Raw genomic sequence first — 12,585 nt, 5'->3', positions numbered from 1 at the left:
CTCGTCCATCTCTGTGAAAGGCAAACAAGTTGTCGCCGCTCCTGAGGTTCGCCGTAAGGAAAACCCCCGTGCTCCTTCACTACTCCTAGCCCCCACGCCTAGAGGGTCAGTACACAGAGGTGAACCCCTGAGGTCTTCACCCCTCGCACACACTCAAAGGCTTGTGGTCTATCCACTCGAGCCACAAGGAAAACCCCCGTGCTCCTTCACTACTCCGAGCGCCCATGCCTAGAGGGTCAGTACACAAAGGCAAAGCCCTTGAGGTCTTCACCCCTCGCACACACTCAAAGGCTTGTGGTCTATCCACTCGAGCCACACCTCAGAGCAACCCTTGTGTCACCTTGAGCTCACATCCAGGACTAGGCCTTCTCGGGCCAAACCCTGCATGCACCATGAATTCACTTTCCACAGCTCGGGGCAGCGCTAGCTCTATGCCACCTCGAGAACAGAAGGGTCGACCGCTCCGTCTTCCCTCCCGGCACACACAGCTTGCCTCATCCCTCACAAACACAAGCTCATGGATCTCGTCCTCCACTGGTCGAACCCATTGACCGAGCCTTGGATGACCCCCAAGTCACCCGGATGGCTAACCCTAGAGGTGCACATGCACCATCTTCGTAGGTCCCGTTTGGAGCCAGACTCAGGCGGAGTCACTAGATGGCCCCTCTTTCCTCTACTGCTCTCCCGACGCCAGGCAAGCACCTCGAGCCGACGCCAGGCAAGCACCTCGAGCCTTGATACTCAAAGGTCTTTCCTGAGAGTACCATCTTGAGTCAGCCCTGGGGTCATCCGAGCACCCTAGCCTCCCAAGGGAACTCAGGGCAATGACTTGATGTCGGACAGAGGCATCTAGCCCTCAAAAAAAGAACCCAAGCTACGCTTTATCCTTGAGCCCCACTCCTTACTCCAACTCATAGACATGGCCCTCGACTGTTCAAAGAAAATGGGGCACTCCATGTCTCAAGCTCAGTTTTGGAATGAGGTCCACAGACGCCTCAGAATCAAGAAGAAAAATGGCCTACCGATCCTGACCAGAGAAGCCTCTAGGGCAATTGAAGTCGCCACCCCTGACAACCTCATGCCTTGTAATCCCTTCTTCCCTCTTCAAAATCCGAAACCTGAGTAAGTATAGGAGTACTGTTCAGTGATCACCACCCAGAAGCCACGATCCCATGACCATCAAGAACCGATCCTCACAAGATTAGCATACAAAGCTCGAGTCCAATCCGAGCAAGCTGAGCCCCTCCAGACTGACTTGCCACGTGTGACTCGCCATCCCCGGTAGTCCGCTGCAACACCTGAATCTGAGCCACCAGAGGAAACGGATAGTGTCATGGTGATCAATGACCCGAACGATGCTTAAGAAGAGTGAATGAACAAGTTCGAGGAAATGATGCAAGCCATCCTCGGAAAGATGGAGAGCCTAGAGGCCTTCAGGGCCACTTCTACGCCTGACTCCCCAACCGATGAAGACACAACTCCCAGGTAGGCTCCCCCACCGGTCTATGAAGACAGCTCCTCTTCTCGCAGGTTCTCCCAAACCGACACCGATGCCGTGAGGTGTGACTCGACTGGATGACTCAAGAGCCTTAGTGCGTATGCGGGAGGTGGAGACCACATGGTCTCCTCCTCAATGTGTTGAGTCTCTAATCATAGAGACTCGAGATGGTGCAGGATTGTGGGGGGAAGCCTTACGACGCCCCAAAGAAGTAATTGCAACTTTCTTACCTTTTGCAAAAATTGACTAGGCAACCTTCTGGTGTACCTCGACAATAGGATTGACAAGTGACTTGCTAGTGACAGGGTGCCTGCTATGAGTGGCACCAGATGTGCTACCAATGCGGCATGCCTTGGTGAAAGTTCCGCCAGGGCAAAGAGATGGGGAGTTAGGGACATTTAAGTCCCTCCTCACGCCTATCCACGTTAAGACTTGAAAGCTAAACACTTGGTCTTTACTCAAAAAGAAGGTTGGGAACAAAGTTTCAGGAACTTGTTTCCAAGGGGAACTTCACGAATACAGGCATAAAAAAATCCCTGATTAGGATAAAGGGGTTAGAGAACCCAGAAGCCATATGTGGTGTGTGAAAACAGGCAAGCAAAAGAGAAACTAGCCAAACAAGGATGATTCGACAAAGGGGTAGTAAGTCCCCAGTGGAGTCGCAAAGCTGGTTAGGTGCCTCAATCTCGCCTCCAGATCCGGATGATTTGACAATGCACGTCTCGAGTTTCGGGGGAACCCAGGACTTTGAGATCGCTCTCTCAAGAACCTTGCCCAGCAAGTATACCGATCGATGAGAGAGAAATTTAAGGTGGGTTTGGGACTTACTCGAGCTAGTTTGCATGGGAGCCCTCTTAGATCATGAAGAAAGCCCCCAAGTTCTAGAAATGGTTCGGAATAGCCTCCCTTGGCCTGTACTCTCCTGTTTCTGCAATCATACACACATGGTTAATTTTACAAGACAAGAGGGTCGAAGGACACCACCTTGTCTTTGGGTGAATGTACACAAGCATGCACATTCAAGGGAGAAAAGAAAAAAGTGATGAGATGAGGGTGGGAGAGGGAAGAAGAGAAAAGAAGAAGAAAAGAAAGAGACATTTGACCAGGTGACTAGCCTAGCACGGTGGCTAGATTGGTATGATGATTGACCTGACATGGTAGCAAGACAGTCACGGTAACACGGACTGACAGAACGGCCATAGTACTCAACGACAGAACACCAATCAACCTAGCACAACAGCTAGTTTGACATGGCAGCAAGATGGGCACAACAGTAATACTGCTCGGTGATGAGACCATCGTGACAGTGCTAGACTTGTCCCTTGATCAAATGAGAGAGGGAGAAGAAGAAGAAAGAGAAAGAAGAGAGAGAAGAAGAGAGAGAAAGAATAGAGGAAATAAAAGAGAAGAGAAGAGAGAAGAGAAGAGAGAGAAAGAAGAGAGAAAGAAGAGAGAAAAGAACAGAGAAAAGAAGAGAGAAGAGCATAGAAAAAGGAGAAAATAAGAGAGAGAAGAAGAGAGAAAGAAGAGAGAGAAAGTACATGGATGGTGATGGACTTCCGTCGTTCATGATAGAGAGAAGATGAGAGAAAAAGAATATGGATGGCGATGGACTACTGCCATCCATGACAGAGGAAAGAGGAGAGAGAAAGAACATGAACGACTATGAACTTTTGTCATCCATGATAAAGAAAGAGGAGAGAGTAAGTACATGAACGGTGATGGAGTTCTGTCATCCATGATAGACAAAAGATGAGAGAAAGAACATGGACGACAATGGACTTTCACCGTCCATGACAGAGGAAAGAGGCAGGAATGAGAAATGAATGTCATGCATAGCGATGAGCATCACCGTGCACCACATGAAAAAGGGGAAATTTGGATAGGGGCCCTGCCCTCCACTTAGGTTAAGGTCTGGCTCACTGCGCATGTTTTCAAAAGATAAAGGAAGGCTAAGAATGGCATACTCGGCGATGAGCATCGCCACGCACAACTAGAGAGGAGAGAGAAAAGAAATCAGAGTGAAGGCAAGAAAGATAGGGAGGAGGAAAGAGGATTTTAGGAAAGAGGAAGAGGAAAGGAAAGTAAAAATAAAAGAAAGGAAAGAAGAGAGGGCGAAGGAAAGCGAGGAGAGAAATTGGGAAAGAGCCGAGGAAGAAAGAAGAAAAGAGAAAGAAAGAGATTAGGAAAGAGATAAGAAGAATAAGGAAAGAGGTGCGCACGATGTTGCCACTGTCGTGAGTGTCAGAGAGAGAAGAAAACAAAAAGAGAGATTCATGCACGATGTTGCCATCGCCTTGCATGGTCAGACAGAGAGTGATAGAGAGAAAGATAGAGTAGAGAGAAGAAGAGAGAAGAAGAGAGAAGAAAGGGATTAATGCATGTTCAGTCAAAGAGAAGCGAAGAGAAAGATCTAGCAGAGAGAAGAAGGGAGAGAAGAAAACACACATGACGTTGCATCGCCGTGTGTGTGAGATAGAGAAAATAAAATAGAGAGAGGTTCGTGCATGGTGTTGCCATCGCCATGCACATTCAGTCAGAGAGAAACAGAGAGAGATCGAGAAGAAGAAGAAAGAGAGAGAATAGGACACACTCTGCGCTGCCATCGTCATGTGGGTAAGAGAAAGAGAAGAAAGAAGATGACATGCACGGCTCTGCCACAGCAAAGAAAAAGTGAGAAAAGCCGAGAAAAGAATAAAAAGAAAAGAGAGAGAAAGCAAGAAAAAGAAAAAAAAGGAGGAGAGAGAAAGAGATAGAGATAAGAGGAGGAGAGAGAAAATTACCTTATCGAGAGGTACCGACCCTTTTCTTTTCTCTCCTCTCTCTCTCTCCAAGACACACCCACAAATTTAAAGAAGAAACGTGAACTTTATTTATCAATTGAAAGTCTGAGGTGAAATTAGGGAAGAACTAAGGCAGCCCCTTTACAATTAGGTTTAGCATGTATTTATAGAATTGGGCCCAAACATAGGTGGATTCCGAAAAACTATCTCACTTAATGATAATTACAATTATTTTGAATTAAAATAAATTCTAAAAATGGGTGCAAAATGACTATTTTTCCCTTGTCTAACAATACATGAAATTCCAGAATAGTCCTTGCTTCTGCCCTAGAATATACATGATCTTCCGTGGATGATCCGGGGTTTCTCTGATTCTCATTTTTCAAAAGATGATTTTTTTTTCGTAGGGCTCCACATGGCGATCAATTTCATACCAACTTCGAGCCTCAGATCGTGTTTTTAAGCCACGATTAAGCATGCTATCACGATCGTGTGGCAACAAACGTAGCTTGATTTCGTGCTCGGACGAAGATTTCACAACTTTTGGGTTATGACCAGAATATGGAATTTTGACATCAAAATTTACAGTCACTTTATTGGCTGTGTGTGAAATCTGACTGTACATCATGTATGGTGTTCGGACTAAAGATAGCCCTAGACTTTACGCCCATGATCAAACTGATCTCACGTCAATCCGACGCGCGAGTGCTGTGATTTGTCCCTTAGAGCGAGACATGTTGCTAGTGATTTTCCTGTAACTTTCTTCACGGATCAACAAGTTCTCTCTAGCTTTTCTCCTTGTTTGGGGTTGTCACGGGGCGTGCCACATATCGAAACGCTCGTCTTGACGAGACGACATGCTCACAAAATTGAGAGCGATCCAACAAAGGATGAATGAGATTTGGCCCCCAAAAGTCACTACTTGAAACTGTAAAACCAGCCACCTTTAATGGTGATTTGGTGTAGGGAGGGCACACGAGAGTAGTGTGCGGACTACCCCTTTCTGATATTTTACCCATAACTTTGTCCTGTAGTGTCTGATTAAGTCGAAACATGACCCATAAGGTTTTCCAACCATGACGAATCCAATGGTGGTGGTCCCACAGCAATTTGACGCATTGAAAATAAAGATCTAGTTACGGGGTCTGTTTCAGGGTGTTAGAGACTGATTTTTCGGAAATTGTTTCTTTGTTTGCAATGCCTTAGACATGTCAGATTGCAACAAAACCTCGCAGGCGGCCTTTTGAAGTGCTTGAGAACATTCTGAATCGTTCTAAGGCAATTCTAATTCTATAAAAAATTCCACTGTATCTCAAGGCCTTCTTGACCGGCTTCTCTTTTATTCTGCATCGAGGACCCAAGTGTAAAAAAATGTCTTCAAACAAAGATGAGCTTTCAAACCCATCCAACTGATGGAAGATACCCTCAAAGAAAGAATGGGAAACACCTCAAAGCCCGAACAACCAGTAAGGGTCACAGATCATGGACCAAATAAAGAACCGAGAAGGATTCAAGGTTAACCAAGATCGGAGCCTCCCTATCTCTCGAGGAACAGCAAAACGTGATTTCCTTTCTCAAGGAGTATCGTGATGTCTTCACCTAGTCATACGATGATATGCTAGGGTTAGATTCCACATTAGTGCAACGTCACCTAGTATTCAACGAAGGGGAAAAGCCAGTAAGGCAGAAACTCCGACGTCAAATGACCCACCTTGAGCTCATTACTAACAATGGTTGGCCAACATAATGGTTGTACTTAAGATAGACGGGAGGATCCGAGTGTGTGTCGATTACAGAGACCTCAACAAGGCATGTCCTAAAGAAAATTCCGCATTACCTAACATAGATTCCATGGTCGACAACACTGCGGGGCACGAGATGTTGTCATTCATGGACAACTTCTTGAGTTACGATCAAATCCTCACGGTAGAAGAAGATCAAACCAAAACATCGTTCATAACTCAATGGGGAACCTACTGCTGCTGTGTCATGCCCTTTGGCCTAAAAAATGCAGGAAAAATTATCAACGGGCAATGACTAGTATCTTCCATAACTTAATGCATACCATCATGGAAGACTACGTCAATGACATCCTGGACAAGTCAAAGGCCAAGTCCGATGACCTCACTAACTTGATAATCACTTTTGAAAGACTCGGGAAACATCAACTCAAACTCAATCCACAAAAATTTACGTTTGGAGTTAAATCCGACAAATTACTAGGGTTTATAGTAAGCCAAAGGGGCATTGAAGTTGACCCATCCAAAATATGAGCCATCACCGAAATACACCCTCCCCGAAACATCAGAGAAATCTGTAGGCTTCAAGGTCGCATACAAGCCATAAGGTGTTTTATCTCACAACTGGCAGACAAGTTCGCACCCTTCAATAGGCTCCTTAAGAAAGATACCCCATTCATATGGGACAATGATTGTCAAGAGGTGTTCGATCAAATCAAGGAGTACATAACCAAACCTCCTGTCCTTAACCCTCTTAATCCAAACAAACCCAGGTTACTGTACATATCTATGAAAGATAAGACTATGGGGGCAATGTTAAGACAATACAATGACCATGGAAAAGAACGAACCATGTACTACATCAACAAAACCATGGTTGACTATGAAACGAGATACACAGACGTGGAGAAGAATTGCTTAATGCTTGTGTGAGCTATGCAGAAATCAAGATACTATGTCTTATCTCATACTGTTTGAATGTATTTTTCAGCACCTTGGTCCCGGATAGGAAGCAGGTCAATAAAGCCTACAAAACAGTAGAAATTTTGACAGTCTTAGAATTTCCCCAAAATTGGTCAAGATCTTCACTTGCACTTCTAAAGACCACTTGTCAAGTTTTATCACGATCAAACATATCTAAGGCAGTGAACACAATGAAACAATTTCAGCAAAATCGGTCTCTTACAGCCTGAAATGGGCCCTGTAACTAAAGCCACTCTTTTGGTGCATCAAACAGCTGTGGGACCATCGCTATTAGATTTGACACTATCGAAAACCTTTATGAGTCAATTTTTGGCTTAATTGAGCACACCAAGCCAAAGTTATGGGTGAAATACCGAAAAGTGGTAGGCCGCACATTATTCCCATTAAAGGTGTCAGTTTTTACAATAGCAGGCAATCACTTTCGGGGCCTATAACTCACTCGCTTCAAGTCGGATCGCTCCTAAATTTAGTGAGCGTATTGGTCTCATCAAGACGAGTAATTGGATATGTGGTACGCCTAGTGACGACTCCCAAGAAAGACAAAAACTAAATGAAAGTCGCTGATCCGTGAAGGAAGTTGTAGAAAATTCAGTAGCAACACCCTACGTTTGAGCAGCTAGATCACGACACTCGCATACCTGATCGGCACGAAACTAATTGCATTATGTGCATGAGGTCCGAGGCCATTTCTTGTCTAAACCTCGTGTACGATGAACGGTTGGATTTCACTCATGAAGGCGTCAAAGCTGCTGTAAATTTTGACCGTCGGATTCAAGATTCTCGTAAAAAATTCAAGACAACAAAATCTTCATCCGAACACGAAATCAAGCTATGTTTGTTGCAATGTGATCATGACAGTATGCTCAGTGTGATTCAATGAATAAATCACTGAAGCTTCAAGGAATGAGCACACAATTGATCCAAAGTTTTCAAGATTCATCCAAAATTCAAGTCTCACGATCATGGCTCAAAAATATGATTCATGGCTCGAAGTTGGTATCAAAATGATTGTCATGCCGATCCCTACAAGAAAATAATAATCTTTTGATCAAATGGCATCAATACGACCCCGTGTCAGCAATGGAAGATCACACAAGTTCTCGAGCAACAGCAGGTACTATTTTGAAATTCTACACATTGTTATACGAGGGCAAAACAATCCTTTTGCACCCATTTTTAGAATTTGTTTAAATTCAATTAAATTGTAATTATCTTCAATTCTAGCTAGTTTTTTTGTGTACACTCATGTTTTAGCCCAACTCTATATAACATGCAAAGCTAAATTGTAAAAACCCTTCCGTTCATTTTCTCATTGATTCAATAAAATTTCCATTCTTGCTGAAGTTCTTGGGTATATCTTGGAGAGAGAGAGAGAGAGAGGAGAGAGAAGAAAAGGGCTGATACCCTACAAGCAAGTAACTTTCTCTCTCCTCCCCTCTTTCTCATCTCTCTCTTTCTCTCTCCTCCTCTCTTTCGCATCTTTATCTCTTCTCTCTCCTCATCTTTATCTCTTTCTGTCTCCTCCCTTGTTTCTCATTTCTATCTCTATCTCTCTTCTTCTCGTCTCTATCTCTTTCTCTTTTGAAGCCAATCGAGCTAGTTGGATCTCTCTCTCTCATTCTCTTCTGAAGTCAATCGACGAAGCCTAACGTCGGTTGGATGTCTTTATCTCCTTCTCTTCTGAAGCTAGTGGGTGCATCCCAATGTCGATAGGATTTCTCTCTCTCCTCTTTTGAAGCCAATCGGTAAAGCCTTGCATCGGTTAGATTTCTCTCTCCTTCTCTTTTGAAGCCAGACGGTGAAGCTTAGCGTTGATTGGATTTGTCTCTCTCCTTCTCTTTTGTTGCAGTCAGTAAAGCCGAGCGCCAGTTGGATTTCTCTCTCCTTCTCTTCTATTACAGTCGGTGAAGTCTAGCGTCAATTGGATTACTCTCTCTCCTTTTCTTTCACAGTCAGCAAAGCCTACCGTTGGCTTGATCTCTTTCTCTTGCTTTTCTTTCATCACAACCAGTGCAAGCCTAGTGCTGGTTGGGTCTCTCCTTCTCTCTTCTTTTGACACAGTCGGTGAAGTCTGACACCGACTACATTTTCTCTCTCTTCTTCTGACACAGTCGATGAAGGCTAGTGTCGACTGCATTTTCTCTCTCTTCTTTTGACACAATCAACGAAGCCTAGCACTGACTGCATTTTCTCTCTCTTCTTTTGACACAGTCAGCGAAGCATAGCACCGACTGCATTTTCTCTCTTCTTTTGACACCGTCGGTGAAGCCTAGCGCCGACTATGTTTTCTATCTTCTCCTAACAGTTGGTGAAGCCTAGCGTCAATTACATTTTCTCTCTTCTTCTGATACAGTCAGCAAACCCTAGTGTTGATTGCATTTTCTCTCTCTTCTTTTGACGTAATCGATAAAGTCTAGCACCGACTGCATTTTCTCTCTCTTCTTTTGACACAGTCGGTGAAGCCTAGCACTGATTATGTTTTCTCTCTCTTCTTTTGACACAATCAATGAAGCCTAACGTCGACTACATTTTCTCTCTCTTATTTTGATACAGTCGATGAAGCTTAGCACTAATTGTGTTTTCTCTCTCTTCTGAATCAAGTCGATGAAGCCTAGCACCAACTATATTTTCTCTCTCTTCTATTGACAGTCAATGAAGCCTAGCATCGAATGTATTTTCTCTCTCTTCTTCAGGAACAATCGACAAAGACTAGCACCGACTGCATCTTTTCTCTCCTCTTATCTGTATAACACAGTCGACGAAGACTTTCACTTACTGTGTTTTCTCTCTCTTCCTTCTAACATAACTAACAATGCCTAGAATCCACTGCGTCTTCCTTCCCTCTCTCTCTTTTATTCTCCCCCCTTTCATACTCTTCTCTTCCTTTCTTCTCCCTCCCTCCTTCTATTCCCTCCTTCTCTTACTTCATTTCTTATTCTTTCCTCATAACCATCATTCTGTTACTCTTTCATTCGACTAAGAGGGATTGAGGTTAGCCTCTCATGGTAGTTTTATCGTTTAGCCATAATGTTGTTGTGCCAAGATTACTTGGCCCACTTTGTTGCCACGACTGACTAAACATCATGCCTAGCTAGTTGGTAGTGGTAATGACGTCTAATAGTAATCCTATGAGTCGGTCTTAGTTACTAAGCCTGTTTTACTACCACGTCAAGCCAATTATTCATCAGCTTAGTCACCGCTCTGATCCTCTCACTCAGTCGAATTCTTCTCTCCTCGTCTTTCTTCTCTTACTTTTCTTTTTGAATGTGCATGCTTGTTTACATTCATCAAAGAGTAAAAGGGTGAGGTCTGACCCACTTGTCTTATAACCTTTGCCATATGTGTGTGATTGCAAAAAACAAGAAGAATACAAGCCAAGGGAGGCGATTTCAAACCAGTTTTATTATTGGGGGTATTTCTTCGTGATCTAAGAGGGTGCCCACGTGAGTCAGCCCGAGTAAGTCCCGAACCCACCTTAAATTCCTCTCTCACCGGTTGGTAACACCTGCTCCAATTCTCGAACGAGGTTCCCAAGAGAGCGATCTCAAAAACATCCATGGTCATCCCTCGAAACCTGAGACGCGTACCACCTGATCCCCAAAAGGATCTAGTGGTCGAGATCGAGGCACCTAACTAGCTTGGCGACTCCACTGGGGACTTACTACCCCTTAGTCGGATCGCTCTTGTTTGGCTAGTTTCTTCTTTTATTATCTGTTTTTATTAACTTTTCACATGGCTTGAGGGTTCTGTAACCCATTTATCCAGATCAGGGATATTCTTATCCCCGCATTCGAGAGTTTCCCTATGGAACAAGCTCCTTCGACTTTGCTCCCAACCATCCTCTTGGGCAAAGACCCCTTGTCTATCTCCCAGGTCTTAACCTGGACCTGTGTGAGGTGGTACTTAAAGGTCCCTCACTCACCATTTCCTCACTCTTGTGGAAATTGCACCAAGCTGCCCTGCATCGGCATCACTTTTGTTGCCCTACATAGCATGCACACTGCCACCGGCAAGTCACTTGTCGGTCGTGATCCTGAGGTACGTCGGAAGGCTGTCCAGTCCCTTTTTGTAAAAGGCAAACAATCTACCATTGATTCTGTGGGTTGCCATAAGGCTACCCCCCACATTTTCGCACCATTGGTCTCTATCCCTAGAGGCTCAACACATCGAGGCGAAAACCCCATGGTCTCCACCCCTCACCCACACAACAAGGCTCGTGCGTTACCCACTCGAGTCACACCTCGGGGCATCATTCTGTTACCTCGAGTACCTATCCAAGATCGAACCTTCCAAGGTCAGGTTCTACGCATGCTACACATATGCATTCCACCGCTCGGGGCAACGTCATTGTTACGCCAACTCGAGTACACAGGAGACAACCCTGACATCCTCCTACTCTGCACACACAAGCGCACACTTGTTAGGGGCAGGCCTACACCTGTTCTCTTACAAACACCTGCTCGTAGTTCTTGGCCTCTTAAGCCCAGATCACTTGCATGAGCGTGGGCTGATCCTCAGGTCTCTCATAATCCTTCTTCAAGGAGCACACATGCGTTGCCATCATAGACCTCCCCTCGTCCTAGACTCGGGCCTTCGCATGACTCAATCCTGTTCTTGTTCACTCCTCCTTCATCGAGCAAGCACCTTCAGCCTTAGCACTCGAAGGTTTTCCCCAAGAGTACCATCCTGAACCAGCCATGTTGCCTTAGTCGTGTCTCTAGAGATCACAAGATAGCTCAAGGCATTGACCTGATGGAAGATCGAGTCCTTCATCCTCTCCGGCCCAAGATGACTCCAATTCCTGGCCTTCATCCATTACTGGACCTGATGGAGACAACTCTCTCCCGTGCAAGAAGAGCTAACCAGCTACAACCTAGATCACAGTTTTGGCGCGAGGTCCATCAAAACCTCAAGGCTAAATGCAATAGAGGTCTGCAAATTTTGACTAGGGAGGTGACCAAGGCAGTCAAAACAACCAATTCTGACGACCATCTTCACCTGAATCCCTCCTAGCCCCTTCAGACGATGCAGCTTGAAGAAGAGCTCCATGAACCCTGTGATGTGCTTACTGTCAAGAAGAAGGCCCTGCCACTCAACAGCCACGATCCCAAGACCGTCGAGAACCGGTCCAAATGCAATTACCATACAAGAGTAGAGTTCAATCAGGACATGCTAGCCCCCTACTGACTGACGTACCATGTATGACCCTGACCTGTCAAGTTCACAAGCTCTCAGTTGCCACTAACGTTGACCTCCATAGAGAAACAGTCAACGTAATGGTTGTAAGCAAGCTCGGTGATGCGCAGGAAGAGCGCATGAACAGGTTTAAGGATATGGTGCACGTGATGATGGAAAAGATCGATCGTATCGATGCTGCCCGACAGTCAGCTAACCATGAGGTAAATTCCCATCACTCTGATGGTGCACCTCCAAGGCAGCCCCCTCCTTCTACCTCATAGAACAATTTTGTCCCTCATCTCGTCTCTAAGACAGACATTGACGCTATGGTCACCCATAACCTAAAGAATCGATAAATCCCGAGGATACAGGGGGCAATGCCTTATGAAAGGCCATACCCCTT

This window comes from Amborella trichopoda, chromosome 10 (assembly GCF_054954075.1).
Source record: "Amborella trichopoda isolate Santa Cruz 75 chromosome 10, AtrichopodaSantaCruz75HAP2 v2.0, whole genome shotgun sequence".
Classification (NCBI taxonomy): Eukaryota; Viridiplantae; Streptophyta; class Magnoliopsida; order Amborellales; family Amborellaceae; genus Amborella; species Amborella trichopoda.
The sequence above is the reverse complement of the archived record's forward strand: the minus strand, read 5'-3'. Positions refer to the sequence as shown.